This window comes from Papio anubis, chromosome 15 (genome assembly GCF_008728515.1).
Source record: "Papio anubis isolate 15944 chromosome 15, Panubis1.0, whole genome shotgun sequence".
Classification (NCBI taxonomy): Eukaryota; Metazoa; Chordata; class Mammalia; order Primates; family Cercopithecidae; genus Papio; species Papio anubis.
In genome coordinates this window covers 15,905,894-15,921,655 of record NC_044990.1, presented here as the reverse complement: position 1 = coordinate 15,921,655, position 15,762 = coordinate 15,905,894, and the positions used below count along the sequence as shown (strand labels likewise).

At 37.6% G+C, this 15,762-nt stretch overlaps 1 long non-coding RNA gene and 1 pseudogene across 2 annotated transcripts in view; both read left to right on the top strand.

Annotated features, from left to right (window-relative positions):
* Positions 1-11,767, top strand: part of LOC103879176 — a 31,603-nt gene extending 19,836 nt beyond the window's left edge. For both annotated transcript variants that reach the window (XR_002518302.2, XR_002518303.2), the window contains exon 3: positions 11,232-11,767. This is a non-coding gene — a long non-coding RNA (uncharacterized LOC103879176). The remainder of the gene's footprint in view (positions 1-11,231) is intronic.
* Positions 2,446-3,657, top strand: LOC110741674 (annotated as a pseudogene).
* Positions 11,768-15,762: the final 3,995 nt, after the last annotated feature.

Here is a 15,762-nt window from a genome sequence, read left to right as displayed (position 1 = left end):
AGTCTGAGAGTTAAAAAGCTCCAGGAGATTCAATGAGATGGAGACCCCACATTTTGTTTTATAGTTTTGACCTGCCTTGCAAGAAATGCTAAAAGAAGTCCTTCAGAGAGAAGGAAAATAACATAGGTCAGAAACTTGAACCTACGTAAAGGAAAGAAGAGCATTGGAGAAAAAAAATTAACGAAGGTAAAATTAAAATTCCTCTTTTTTCTTACTTAATTGGTCTAACAGATAACAATGTAGGGCCTTCTCCCTAGTACTGTCTCTCCCAAAACCTTTATCTGCCTAAGATCCAGACCCACCCCCCAAAAATTGTTTCTTCTTCCCTTCCCTGTAATACCAAAAATGTAGCCACATATGAATAGATCCTTTACAAGTTAATATCTGTTACCGGATCCATTCATTCTCTCTAGTATATCTTTATTTTCCTTCAACAGACAATATTGTCCCTCAACAGACAGTCCTCCCTCCTGTTTTCCAGGATGATATATATGCTGCTTTCATCTTGTTGAGGGGTAAACAATCACTCTGTCATTCTCCCAGTGCATACATGTTAATAAATTTATATGCCTTTTCTCCAATTTATCTGCCTTTTGTGAGTATATTTTTCAAAGGGCTAAGGAGAAAGCTCTCCCCGATTCCTACAACCCTTATGTGCAACATATGCTTTAATATGCTTACATACAAGCAAAGCAAATAATAACAATAATATGAAAAAAGACAGAGAGGAATTAGAATTATTTAGTTATTAGGTACCTGCACTACCTGTGAGAATGTGAGCACCACTATTACAAGGTATAATACTCATATGCTCATAGTATAGTGTTATTTGAAAGTAGACTTGGATTAGTTGTAAATTTATGTTGCAAAATTTAGGGGAACCAATAAATATATACACATATATACAATTTTTTTTTTTTTCTGAGATGGAGTTTTGCTCTTGTTGCTGAGGCTGGAGTGCAACGGCATGATCTTGGCTCACCACAACCTCTGCCTCCCGGGTTCAAGCAATTCTCCTGCCTCAGCCTCTCGAGTGGCTGGGATTACAGGCATGTGCCACCATGCCTGGCTAATTTTGTATTTTTAGTAGAGACAGGGTTTCTCCATGTTGGTCAGGCTGGTCTCAAACTCCCGACCTCAGGTGATCCACCCACCACGGCCTCCCAAAGTGCTGGGATTACAGGTGTCAGCCACCGCACCTGACCAAAAATATTATTTTTAAGTAGTAAAACTCATATACTAAAAAAAGGAGAGAAAAAAGATCATATAAAATACTCAAAACTTGAAAATGCAGAAAAAGATTGGAAGACAAAAATAGGAACAAAGAACTAGAGCAATAAGTAGAAAACAGTAACAGATATAGTAGATATTAATCTAATTATATCAGTAATCACTTTGAATGTCATTGCTCTAAATGTACGTATTAAAAGATGGGGATTGTCAGAGTGGATCAAAAAACAAGACAAAAATATATGTTGTCTACAAGAAACTGCCTTAAATATAAACACAAATATAGATTGAAAGTAAATGGATGGAAAAAGGTATACTATGCAAACACCAATCAAAAGAAAGCAGGAGTACCTCTGTTAATTTTAGACAGAACTGCAGAGCAAGGAAAGTTATCAGGGTTAAAGAGGGGCATTGCATAATGTAAAGGTGTCAATTCCCCAAGAAGACATAACAATCTTCAATATGTGTGCATCTAACAATAAAGTGCCAAAATAAATGAGTCAAAAATTGATAGAGCTGAAAAGATAAATTAATAAATCTATTGTAGTTGAGACTTCAACACCCTTATTTTAGAAATGGACAGATCCAGTAGGCAGAATACTGGTAAGGACATAGTTGAACTCAACACCACCATCAATCAACTGGATAAAAATGGAATTTTAGAGACTACTTCAAGCAACAGCAGAATATATATTCTTCTCAAGCTCACATAAAACATTCACAAAGATAGACCAAATTTTGGTCCACAAAACAAACTTTAGCAAATTTAAAAGAATATAAATAATACTACATCTGCTCTCAGACCACAATAGAATTGAACTAGAAATCAATAACAGTAAGATAGCTGAAAAGTCCCAGAATATGTGTAGGTTAAACAACACACTTCTAAATAACACATAAGTCAAGAAAGAAATCTCAAAACAAATTTTAAAATATTTGGCACTAGAAGAAAAAACAACTTATCAAAATGTGTGGGATGCTGCAAAAGCAGAGCTGAGAGAGAAACGTATGTCACTGAATCCATATATTAGAAAAGAAGAAAAATCTAAAAGCAGTCATCTAAGCCTCCACCCTGGGAAACTAGAAAATTTAAATTAAAACAGCATGCGCAAGAAAAGAAATAACAAAAATTAAAGTAGAAATAAATGAAATTTAGAACAAGAAATCAATAGAAAAACATCAACAAAATCTAAAGCTGGTTATTTAAAATTATCAATAAAATCAATAAAGTTCTAGCCACCATAACTAAGAAGAAAGAAAGGATACATTACTAATATCCTAAATGAACGAAGGAACATCACTACATATTCTGTGAACATTAAAAGGATGATCAAAAAATACTATAGATCTTTACCTGCCACAGCTAAATTGTGCAGAGGTGGAGGCTCAGGTGCATTCAATATTTGGCTTCATCCATAACCCACCACCATGATCGAGGAAGGCATTGCTGCTAAAGGTATAATGGACATTAATACTGCTTTACAAAAAGTGCTGAAGACTGTCCTCATCCACAGGAGCCCAGTACATGGAATTCACAGAGCTGCCAAAGCCTTAAACAAGCACCAAGCCTATCTTTGTATCTTGCATCCAACTGCAATGAGCCTATGTATGTCAAGTTGGTGAACGTCCTTTCTGCTGAACACCAAATGAACATAATTAAAGTTAATGACAAGAAACTAAGAATATGGGTTGTCCTCTGCATAACTGACAAAGAGAGAAAACTTTTTTAAGTGATTGGTTGCAGTTCTGTAGTAGTTAAGGACTATGGTAAAGAAGCTCAGGCCAAGGATGACATTGAAGACTACTTCGGATGCAAGAAATGAACAAAGAAAGCTTTGGCTCATAGTTAACAAAAATATTATGAACAATTCTATGCCCACAAAATTCATAACAGGTAAAATGCAGCAATTTCTTGAAAGATACAATCTTCCAAAACTCACACAAAAAGAAATAGATAATCTGAATAAGTCTATATCTATTAAAGAAATTAAAACAATAATTAATAATCTTTCTAAACAGAAACGAGTAGGACTAGATGGTCTCACTGCTAAAATATACCAAACTTTTAAGGAAAATATAATCTCTTTTCAGAAGATAGAAGCAGAAGAATTTCTTCCTAACTCATTCTATGTGATCAGCATTATCCTAACACTGAAACCAACAACAGTACAAGAAAAGAAAACTATAGACCAATATCTCACATGTACTTAGGTGCAAAAGTCCTCAGCAGAATTTTAGCAAATAGTATCCAACAATGCATACAAAGAATTATATACTATAACCAAGTGGAATTTATCCCAGGTATGCAAGGCTGGTTCAACAATCAAAAATAAATTAATGTAATCCCTCACTTCACAAACTAAAGAATAAAAATCACATACCTATATCAATAGAGGCAAAAGGAAGCATTTGAAAAAGATCCAACATCCATTCATGATATAAATTTTCCGTAAACTAGGTATAGAGGGGAACTTTCTCAACTTGATAAAGAATATCTACAAAAATCTACAGCTAATATGATGCTTAATGCTGAGAAATTAAAATCTTTCTCACAAAAGATCAGAAACAAGGCAAAAATGTACCTTCTCATCACTGCTGTTCAACATTATACTGGAAGTCCTGGCTAATGCAATAAAACATAAAAGGGAAATAAAAGGTATACAGATAGAAAAGGAAGAAAAAAACTGTCTTTGTTCACAAATGACATAATGATCTATGTAGAAAATCTGAATGAATCAATGAAAATCTCCTGGAACTAATACGATATTATAACAAACTTGCAAGATGCAAAATTAATATACAAGAGTCAGTTGCTCTTCTATATACCAGCAATGAGCAAGTGGAATTTGAAATTGAAAGAACAATACCATTTACATTAGCACTCCAAAAATGAAATATTTATGCATAAATATAACAAAATATTTATAAGATCGATATGAGGAAACCTACAAAACTGATGAAAAAAAAGAAGAAGAAATAAAGAGAGAGCTATTCCATGCTCATGGATAGGAAGACTCACTATTGTCAAGATGTCAGGTAATCCCAATCAAAATCTCAGCAAGTTATTTTCTGGATATTGACAACATGATTCTAAAGTTTATACGAAGAAGCAAAGACCCAAATAGCTAACATATTATTGAAGGAGAAGAACAAAGTTGAAGGTCTCACACTACCCAACTTCAAGATTCACTATAAAGTGACAGTAATCAAAATGGTGTGGTAATGGCAGAAGAATACACAAATAAATCAATGGAACAGAATCAGCAGCCCAGAAACAGACCCTCATAAATACAGTCAACTGATCTTTTACAAAGGAGCAAAGACAATAAAATGCAACAAAGATAGTCTTTTCCACAAATGATGCTGAAACAACTGGATAGCCACATGCTAAATAAATAAATAAATAAAGGCACAGATATTACATCCTTCACAAATTAACTCAAAATCAATTATAGACTGAACTGTAAATTACAAAACTATGAAACTTCTAGAAAATAACAGGAGAGATCAGTATGACCTTGGGTCTAGATACAACACCAAAGGCATGGTTCATGAAAGAAAGAATTGATAAACTGGACTTCATTACAATTAAATTTTTCTACTTTGTAAAAGATAACGTCAACGGAATGAGAAAACAAGCCACTGATTGGAAGAAAATATTTGCAAAAGATGCATCTGATAAAGGACTGTTATCCAAAATATGCAAATAACTCTTAAGGCTTAAAAATTCGAAAACAAACCTGATTTAAAAATTGGCCAAAGATTTTGACACCTCACCAAAAAAAAGATATACAGATGGCAAATCAGCATATAAAATAGATGCTCCATAGTATCAGGGAAATGCATATTGAAACAACTATGGGATATCAATACACACCTATTAGAATAACCAAAATCAACACTAACATCATCAAATGCTGATGAGGATGTGGATCAGCAGGAAATCTCATCCACTGCTGGTGGGAATGCAAAATGATACAGCCACTTTGAAAGATAGTTTGGTGTTTTCTTTCTTTCATTATTTTTTAAAATTTTTTGGAGATGGAGTCTCGCTCTGTCACCCAGGCTAGAGTGCAGCGCAATCTCGGCTCACTGCAATCTCTGCCTCCCGGGTTCAAGCAATTCTCCTGCCTCAGCCTCCCGAGTAGCTGGGACTACAGGTGCACGCTGCCACGCATATCTATTTTTTTTGTATTTTAGTAGAGACTGGGTTTCACCATGTTGTCCAGGCTGGTCTCGAACTCCTGAGCTCAGGCAATCTGCCTGCCTCAGCCTCTCCAAGTGCTGGGATTACAGGTGTGAGCTGCTGTGCCCAGCCAGTGTTTTCTTATAAAACTAAACATACTCTTAATTATACAAAACAGAGATTGAACTCTTTGGTGTTTATCCAAAAAAGTTAAACACTTTTGCCCACACAAAAACCAGAACATGGATGTTTACAGTAACATTATTCATAACTGCCAAAACTTATAAGCAACCAAGATATTTTTCAGTAGGTGGATAAACTGTGGTACATCTAGACAATGGAATAGTACTGAGCACTAAAAAGAAATGAGCTATCAAGCCATGAACAAACATGGAGGAATCTTAAATGCATATTACTAAGTGAAAGAAGCTAATCTGAAAAGGCTATATACTGTGGGATTCCAAATATATAACATTATGGAAAAGGCAAAACTATGAAAACAGTGAAAAATTAGTGGTAGCCAGTGATTGAGAGAGAGAGAGATGAATAGGCAGAGCACGGAGGAGTTTTAGGGCAAGGAAACTACTCTATGTGATACTGTGTTGGTAGATACATGTCATTATACATTTATCCAAATCCATAGAAAGTACAACACTAAGAATGAACCCTAATGTAAGCTATGCATGGTGGGTGATGATGCGTCAATATAAGTTCATTAGTTGTAAAAAAAGTACCAGTCTGGTGGGGGATAATGATGGGGAAGGCTTTGCATGTGTGGGCGAAGGGAGTACATGGAAAATCTTTGCACCTTCCTCTCAGTTTTGCTGTGAACCTAAAACCGCTCTTTAAAAAACAGTCATTTTAAAAAGTATATTAAAAATAAAATCCATAAATCTAATAAAGAGAAGTAAGTATATCTAGTTTTTAAGGAGCTATAACTACCAGTTACAGCCCTTACTCAGTATTCAAATATTCTTCATAGAAAACAGGTAAGTAAGTTATTGGAATGTGAATAACTTCACTAAAGAATGTATTCTGCCCAAATGTCCACCAGTGACAGACTGGATTAAGAATATACCATGGAATACTATGCAGCCATAAAAACGGATGAGTTCCTGTCCTTTGTAGGGACATGGATGCAGCTGGAAACCATCATTCTCAGCAAACTATCGCAAGAACAGAAAAACAAACACCGCATGTTCTCACTCATAGGTGGGAATTGAACAATGAGATCACTTAGACTCTGGAAGGGGAACATCACACACTGGAGCCTATTATGGGAAGGGGGGAGGGGGGAGGGATGGCACTGGGAGTTATACTTGATGTAAATGATGAGTTTATGGGGGTGCTGACGAGTTGATGGGTACAGCATACCAACATGGCACAAGTTTACATATGTAACAAACCTGCACGTTGTGCACATGTACCCTAGAACTTAAAGTATAATAATAAAAAAAAAGAGCAAAGAGAAATTGAAAAAACAAAAACAAAAACAAGAATGTATTCTGTATTCCCACGTATGTTAAAGTCAAATGTCTTATTGATTAACATAGTCAATAAATTTGGCGACTCTCTTTGTCTACTCTGTTCATACCAGGTGATGACAAATTTGATTTCAAATGTATTTAGTGAGCCACTTTAGATTCTAAAGAGATAGAGTTAACAAAATTTAAGAAAAGTTGATTAAAAAATGCAATGCATTCCTATGTGTTTTATATGTCTGGGAAACTTCTAAACATATATACGGTTTAAGTAGTTGTTTTAAAAAGTTCATTAGTCACATCAACTGACAATTATTATAACTGAAATGGTACATAGAAATGTCAGGTCTTTCAGGAACCATAACTGATCAAAAATATGTTGTTTCCTTCTGTACTGAATAAGGAATCAGCACACATACACACAAAATACAAAACCTGGACAAAAAATACTAATTTTTCTTTATCAGAGTCTTAAGGAAATTCAAGACTTTTAATCACCTTTTTTCATTCTCCTATTTTTCCCTAAAATACTAGCCAATTACAGTCAATGACCACTAAAAATCAAACCTGATATAGGATTCAATAGAATAGGCCTGTCCTATTTCTTAAGTCTCCTGTGGTAAAAGTCAAAATCTTGCTACAATTTTTTTATCCAGGCTTTAAAGAATTATGTGTTTCCCCCACTGCAGGCATAAATGTCAGCTGGGTGTTCCTCCATGTGTGTTCATTTTAGATCAATGATTTAGTTCCAGAACACTTTTATTCTCTCAGAGTAAGCACAATTCTCAAACGTTATGTAATCTACTAAATATTCTATAAAAGGTCACGCAACACTGACGTTGGTAGCCAAGTTCTACCAAAAAAAAAAAAAAAGATAGAAAATGAGATGATGGAGAGAGAATTTGTCCCCTCTCTCAACTTGGAAACACTAGATATTATGGATGCTAGGGGACACGCCCAGCAACTTGCAATTTGAAAATAACTTGCAACAATAAAATAATAGTAGACAGAGAAAATACATTTCTGTGGCTCAGAATTCACTTATCATCTACCTTTTGACTCCTCTATTGTTGAGAGGCGGGAGCAATGTATAAATATGTATGCATACGTGAAACTGAGCACTATCATGTTCAATTACACTTTTAACAGTAAGTGATTTCTATATACAGCAAATAAAGAGGAGGTGAGTAATTCTTATCAGTACAGTTCATCTCAATTCATATCTTCCATCTGTGTAAATACATCCTTCTAGATGGAGGTCTGAAGCACATCAGGACCCTCTTTTCATCCAGAGCTATGGTTGTGGGTACCAGATAAAATACACCTTCAACAAGTGTAATCTACCCAGCAAATTATTAAATTATTGTAATCTCAGCCCCTTCTCTGCACTTGGTACTCTCTGCCCCTGTTTCCTTCCTATTCCCTCTTACCTGGGTTTTCCATTTGGAGTGATGACTTAGTTGGTTGTCTACCTGGCTTGGGATTCACTCCTGCCCCCTAGATTCAGCTTCTTTTTTTTTTTTTTTTTTTTTTTGAGACAGAGTCTGGCTCTGTCACCCACGCTGGAGTGCAGTGGCGCAATCTCGGCACACTGTAACCTCCGCCTCCCAAGTTCAAGCGATTCTCCTGTCTCAGCCTCCACAGTAGCTGGGACTACAGGCCACGCCACCAAGCCAGACTAATTTTTTTTTTTTTTTTTTTTGAGACAGAGTCTCGCTCTGTGGGCCGGGCTGGAGTGCAATGCTGCCATCTCAGCTCACTGCAACCTCCACCTCCCGAGTTCATTTTCCTGCCTCAGACTCCTGAGTAGCTGGGATTAGAGGCACCCACCACCACACCCAGCTAATTTTCGTGCTTTTATTGGAGACAGGGTTTCGCCATCTTGGCCGACTGGGCTCAAACTCCTGACCTCAAGTGATCCGCCCACCTCGGCCTCCCAAAGTGCTGGGATTACAGGCATGAGCCACCACACCCAGCCTAATTTCTGTATTTTTAGTAGAGACTGGGTTTCACCATACTGGTCAGGCTGGTCTCAAACTCCTGACCTCAGGTGATTCACCCGCCTCAGTCTCCCAAAGTGCTAGGATTACAGGTGTGAGCCACCATGCCTGGCAGATTCAGCCTCTTAGATCATGAGTTCTTGACTTCAAGAGTCCCTGTAATCCCTGTAACCACATCAGCCCCAGTTCTTGTGACTCTGCCCCACAACCCAAGTCTCATGCAGAGTTTCTGTATTTCACTGGAGAAAGCGCAGGGTTCAAGGAAGTAGAAGCATTCCCTTTCCTCAGGTCAAAAGCACCATCAATCTAATAATAATGAAAACGGAGGGAGATTTATGTATAACCTTCAACTCCCTCAACTATGTACTTTTAGAAACGTAAGAATGCAAAGAGAACAAAGGCAGCATTGAATGAAGGAAATACAGTAGTACACTCATTAAACTCAAATACAGTAGTACACTCATTAAACTATCGATTTGGCCAGGGTAACCCCACATTGGTCCCTTCATAGAAAATATTCAAGCATTAATCTCTTTAATAAAACTTTTAAAATCCATGTAAAGAGATGAGTTAAAACTAAAGATTTTAGATTACAATTTAAGTAATAACATAGAGTACAGTAAACTAAAACAATAACAATGTAACAGCTCTAAAAAGAATTGGATTGGAAACCTCTTATCTAAATCACACCCAGGCCTCCAAGGGAGATTTTAAACATAGATTCCTAAATCCCATCCCAAACCCACTGAAACAGAGCCTTTATGGGTACAGATAAGAAGTGTAAGTTTTAGGCCGGGCGTGGTGGCTCACACCTGTAATCCCAGCACTTTGGAAGGCCAAGGCGGGAGGATCATTTGAGGTAGGAGTTTGAGACCAGTCTGACCAATATAGTGAAACACCATCTCTACTAAAAGTACAAAAATTAGCTGGGCATGGTGCCACACGCCTGTCATCCCAGGTGCTAGGGAGGGTGAGACAGAAGAATCACTTGAGTCCGGCAGGCGGAGGTTGCAGTGAGCTGAGATCGTGCCACTGCACTCCAGCCTGGGCAACCCAGAGTGAGACTCCATCTCAAAAAAAAAAAAAAAAAAAAAAAAAAAAGATGTTTTTAATAAGTGATGCTAAGGTGCCAGCAGTCCCAGAACAAGCCTTTGTCAATCCCGACTCTAGACAGTGATCTTTCAGTTTTTCATTTTATGTTGCATCCCTTCTTTCAAAGTCACCATAACAAGCAATCAAAATGGCAATTCCAATAAAATAAGTAGAAATCAATACAAAAAACCTCTGTGATTCTGTCCATTTTTATTGACTCTGATTGATCAAGATGTTTTTGCTCTCCATTTCCTATTTTACAACTTCAGTGTATTGTAGTAGTTAAGGACATAGATTTAGGAGACCTGTGGCCTGGTTCCAATCCAGGCTCAGTCACATGTTAACTCCATGACTCTGTGAAATTTTCTCTATGCCTCATTCTCCTCATCTGAGAAAGCAGATAATACTAGTACCTATTTTATAATGTTACTGTCAAGATTAAATTACTAAATATATACATAAATTGCTATGAACAATTCCTAGCATATAGAAAGCATTCAATAATCTGAGTTATAATTAATATTTTCATTATAGCATTGGATCAGGTATTCAAAGTTGGGGAGATACTAGGTTTAGTAAAAAGAAAGATTTAATTTAAAGAAAATAAGGCTATAGAATATTTTCTTTCAAGAAAATAAGGCTATAAAATATTGTAAATTACTATTTCTTTTCACAGATACCAAAATATCCTTCTAGTTTGAGTTTATTACAAACATAAATGTTCACATGCAAAAATACTGAATGATGAAGTATAGCATACATAAAAATATGCCTTATGTGTGCATATGTAGATATATCTGTAAACACACACACACACACACACACACACACACATACATGCTTCCAAGACCTGTAAAACTGAGCATAGGTTTTTAAAGTCAAGAGAGATTTCAATGAATTTATTTTCATTTTTAATTGTTTCAGTCTAGAAAGTCAAAATTTCTCAAAAGATTTTTTTGCTCCAGTAAATATGCCCTATGAGACCTGAATGATAAATGCATTTTATACTGCAGAAGATTTTCTTTCCAAAAACCCAGTTATCAACCACTTAAATAAATTCCTACAAAGAAGAAGAAACACCAGGCACATGGTCAAGTTCTGTGTTTCTCATTTCTGTCATTTAATTGCTCTGTACTTGTATCTGGCTTTACCACAGGAAAGTCTGATGCATGGAATTTTTTCAAAGCTGAGAATAATAGACTCTACTCTTTCAGATTTATCCTATACATCATCATTTTCTAGGGGAAGAAATGTGCAAAAGTGCTTTGTGGCAAAATATATGGAATGAAGGAAAAAAATGGTAAAAAGAAAACATTCTCCAAAGGAAACAAAAGTGACTGGAGTGAAACCCTCTGTCCGGTAAATTTAACTTTATTTAAAACCCGTGTGTTACCTATTATTTATCATTTTTCAGGGTCTAAAAGTGAATGGGGAAAGAAAACTATTAAGTAGGAATACTTTAAATTTATGTACAGATGTCAAAAACTTCTTAGGTTGACATTTGAGGAAACTTACTCCTTCCACACCTCCAAAAAAATGCAGGCTACCTGCCATACTTTTAGTTTTTACAGAAATTTTGTGTTATTCTCCTGTACCCCTTTAGGAATATGTAAGTTTTTAAACAGAGGCATTGAACGACAGAAATCATTTCATCTTAGAACTGAAAAGTAAGTGGAAAGCCCTAAAGGGGGCTTGTTTCTCACTCCCCCAAAAATTCATGTGGAATCTTGATGTCTTCTTATTTAAATATACTTCAAGAAACCTATTATGCTAAAGTTCCTCCCCGGATTTCTAAATAGCTCCTTCTTCCTCAAAACTAAAGGGCAAGTGGATACCTCCCAAGGTAGCCCAAGTGTCTTGATGAAGGACCTTGTTGAAAAAAGGTGAACTGTCAAGACAGAATCCCACGGTAATAGACTGAAGAAATATCAAATGTGACAGGTTCTGAAAAGACATTATTTTAGTCATAAGTGGCACTGTCTATGCCAGGGACTTGGTAGAGTGTGGAGGTCAGGGTGGAAACGGGTGTCTAAGAAGAACGTACTAATGTATCACACTAAGGCGAGAGTGTTTGGACTCCTGCTGATACAGGAGTTAAAAAGAAATTATTTAGGCAGAGTGAGGGTAAGGAAGTCCTTGGTAGGTTTCCCTTTTAATAAAAGCAGCCCAAAATAATTTCTTTTCTAGCAAAAAACTGCCTGCAAAATCGAGCTGCAAACATAGAAAAGCAAGCTGGAAGCTTGCACAGGTGAATGCCAGCATCTGTGACAAGAGGAAAAGAGGCTACTTGGGGACTAGGCATGTTCAAAATGGCAGCTTTATATTCCCTTTTTCTTGCCTACCACGTGTCCAGTGGGGAGCAGACAACGCGCCCTCCAGCCAGGCAAAGACTCTATTTGCATAATAAGATGAGGGTGGGGTGGTCAGCTTCCCCACCCACTATGTAAACATCACACCTGGTTCAACCAATCTTTGGGCCCTGTGTAAATCAGACACAGCCACCTCAAGCCTGTCTGTAAAACCCTTTGCACTCCACCACCAGTCAGAAGTCCCACTGGGAGACCCGTCTCTCTCACAGGAAAGACAGCTGTTCTCCTTTCTCTTTCTTTTGCCTATTAAACCTCCGCTCTGTTTGTTTGTTTTTTTGTTTGTTTGTTTGAGACGGAGTCTCACTCTGTCTTCAGGCTGGAGTGCAGTAGTGCGATCTCGGCTCACTGCAACCTCTGCCTCCCAGGTTCAAGCGATTCCCCTGTCTCAGCCTCCCGAGTAGCTGGGACTACAGGCAGGTGCCCCCACACCTAGCTAATTTTTTTATTTTTATTTATTTATTTTTTAATTTCAGTAGAGACAGGGTTTCACTATGTTGGCCAAGATGGTCTCGATTTCCTGACCTCATGATCCATCCTCCTCAGCCTCCCAAAGAGCTGGGATTACAGGCATCCTGAGCCACCTTGCCCTGCCTAAACCTCTCTGGTCTTATCCTCACTCCACATGTGTCCCTGTCCTTGATTTCCTTGGCATGAGGCAATGAACCTCAGGTATTATGCCAGACAGCTACACCATTTCACCACCACAAAGAAAGGCTTAATGATCAGCCAGTGCAAACCAAAGAAGAAAGAGCTCCAGCAAAATAACAGGTGTTAGCCTTTTCCCCCTAATCTCCATTCTCTTTTCCTACACCCTGGACAAACCAGATGAGGGAGTGGGAGGAAGAAGAGGCACAGGAATAAACCATTTACTGCCTGTTCTTGAGCCACAGATCTGAGTGGGCAAGAGTGGGAGCTGGAGCCTTGTCCAGAGAGGAAGCATCTTTGAATTAGGTATGCCATTAAAAGCTCCATGTAGTCTGCTGGACTTCCAGTATACCACCTGAAAATAAAATTCTCAGAACTGAAAGATACTAAAAGGTTCTGGGATCTTCCCAGGCTGCCATCCTAGAGGAGGGAAAAGAGAGTGGTAGACCATTTTTGATATCAGCTGAGGGTGAGGGGGGTGAGGGAGGTGAGGGAGGTGAGGTAGTCCTTTCCTACTGACAACACTGGGTACAGGCCATTCAATAAACAGATTACATTTAGAATAAACCTGCATTCACTGAGGGAAACTAAGTTTCTCTCATCTCTGGAACTTTAAGAGCTCAAATCAAAGAGCTTTGATATTTTTATTTAGTCTATTATGTAGGTATCTTTTTAGATAAATAGGTAATAGCTTGTTATAGCTTTCTGTTATCTGTCTTCTCTGTTTTTAAATACAAATTCAAGTCTACAGCACTGAGATTATCTGCTCCCTTCTACATCAGCTATATTTGGAGGTGGGACAGAAAAAGAAATTCCAAGCTCATTTTTTTAATGACAGGAAGCAGCAAGTATTCAAACTATTGGCTTTAGAATGTCTTTTGTGATCCTTTAATTCACAGTAAACAAATATTTTGTTTTCACTGTTACCTAGAAGAAAATGCAACTCGGCCAAAAAAAAATTTGTTAATAACATTTATGTATAATAAGATTACATATATTTTTTATAACTTTGAACTGAATTTTTAGTTTTTATCTACCACAGCCAAAGGAAAAAATTATTTTCTACATTAATATTGGACTGTGTCTCACCACATATTGTCAAGGGGTTGAAATCTACCGTCTATATACTCAGACATGCAGAAATATGATTTTCTGTGTTTTAAATTACTTACCTCATCTTGGCTCTCAAGTTCGCCAACTAAATGTATCCTAGTGGCTTTATTTGGAAATAGTCTACTTAGAGTAATTGCTCATTTCCAGATTTTTCACTTTCTCTCCAACTCCTTCTTCCCAACATGGCCTCTGGGTACAAGATAAACCTAAATTTCCAATTAGCAAAGGGCAGGAAGTGCCTGGCCCTAATGATTTCCTCTGGTTGTGGTGACTCATCCCATTTGGTTAGAGCATTGACCTCTTTTCTCACTGCATCTGCAGATGCTGATGCTGTAGCAGATATGTCTGCCTGGTCACTGCATAACCTAACATAGTGTCCACAGAGATGTGACTTCTACTTGGTCTGTTTAGAGTTAGGCTCATATGTGCTGCTGGTCATCATGGAAATATGCTTTGCCTCTAGCCCTGAAATGCCTCTACACACCGTGGCTTCTTTATACCAACCTCAGTCTTCTTATGAACCAATGATTCTCTCAAAAGTTTTTTTCCCCATCCTCAACCTCTACTGCATAGTCAAGTTTCTTTGTTATAAGCAATAGAAACTCATTCTACCTAAATAAGGTGAGGGTGGTGGGTTTGAGAATTATAACAAGGTTTTGTGTGTGGCTTGAAGAAACAACAAGAAGGCTATGGAACCAGACCTGAGTCCAAGCTTCCAGAAACATAATCCAAAACTATGCATAGGAAGTCCCCTTCTGAGGAGAATGGAGTAGGTAGTAACACTTCCATTGCAGTAGGTCCCACTGCAGCAGGTAGGAGTCTGCTGAAAATCAGAGGCGGCTGAGAATCCAGTTTCAATTAGGTAGAAGGATTCTACTGAGAAAAGGACATCAGTGGAACCTTTGAGGTTCATGTGGACTGGAATGATGTGTTAGAAACTAGAATAACTCAAAACTCATGGTATGATTTTTCCCTAAGGGATATTTTTCAGTTCTGGAGTAGCACAAGAGCCTGGTGTTCTAGGCTGGAAACAAAGCTTCCCACAGTCTCATGGTACCGAGAAGACAAGTCCACTAGAAAGAGGGAGCCTGCTTCCAACACTCCATTGGTTTTCCCCTCAATACCTTTGCCTGATTTTGAAGTGACTGGGAATGAATTACACCCAGAAAACCTGAAAGGTAGAACTGAATCTCCCAGGTTTTCAGGACTGAAAAGATGGAGACTTGCCAGGCTATCAATCACAAACCTGCGAGGGAAACATCCCAAGGAAGAGTCAAACCACAAGTTGGCTGAGTCTTCCTAAAATTGCAACCCAAAACCAACCCAGATGAATAGTGGATTGGATTGAGATAATCAGTTCCTCCCATTATCCGCCTAACAAAGTGAAGAAAGAACCATCTCCAGCAGAATAATATCATCAAATGGACTTTCTGGATTTGAAAAATATATCATCTGAAATTAAGAACTGAGCAGAAGTGCTTAACAGAAAATTAAACACAGAAAAAAGATTAATACATTCAAACACAGGTTAATAGAAAATATGCAGCCTGAAGCATGGCAGGGTGCAGGGGGAGAGAAACAGAGAGAGAGAGCATAAGACAAGTAAAACACGGTCAAAAGCTAATATATGTGTAACCTAAAATCAA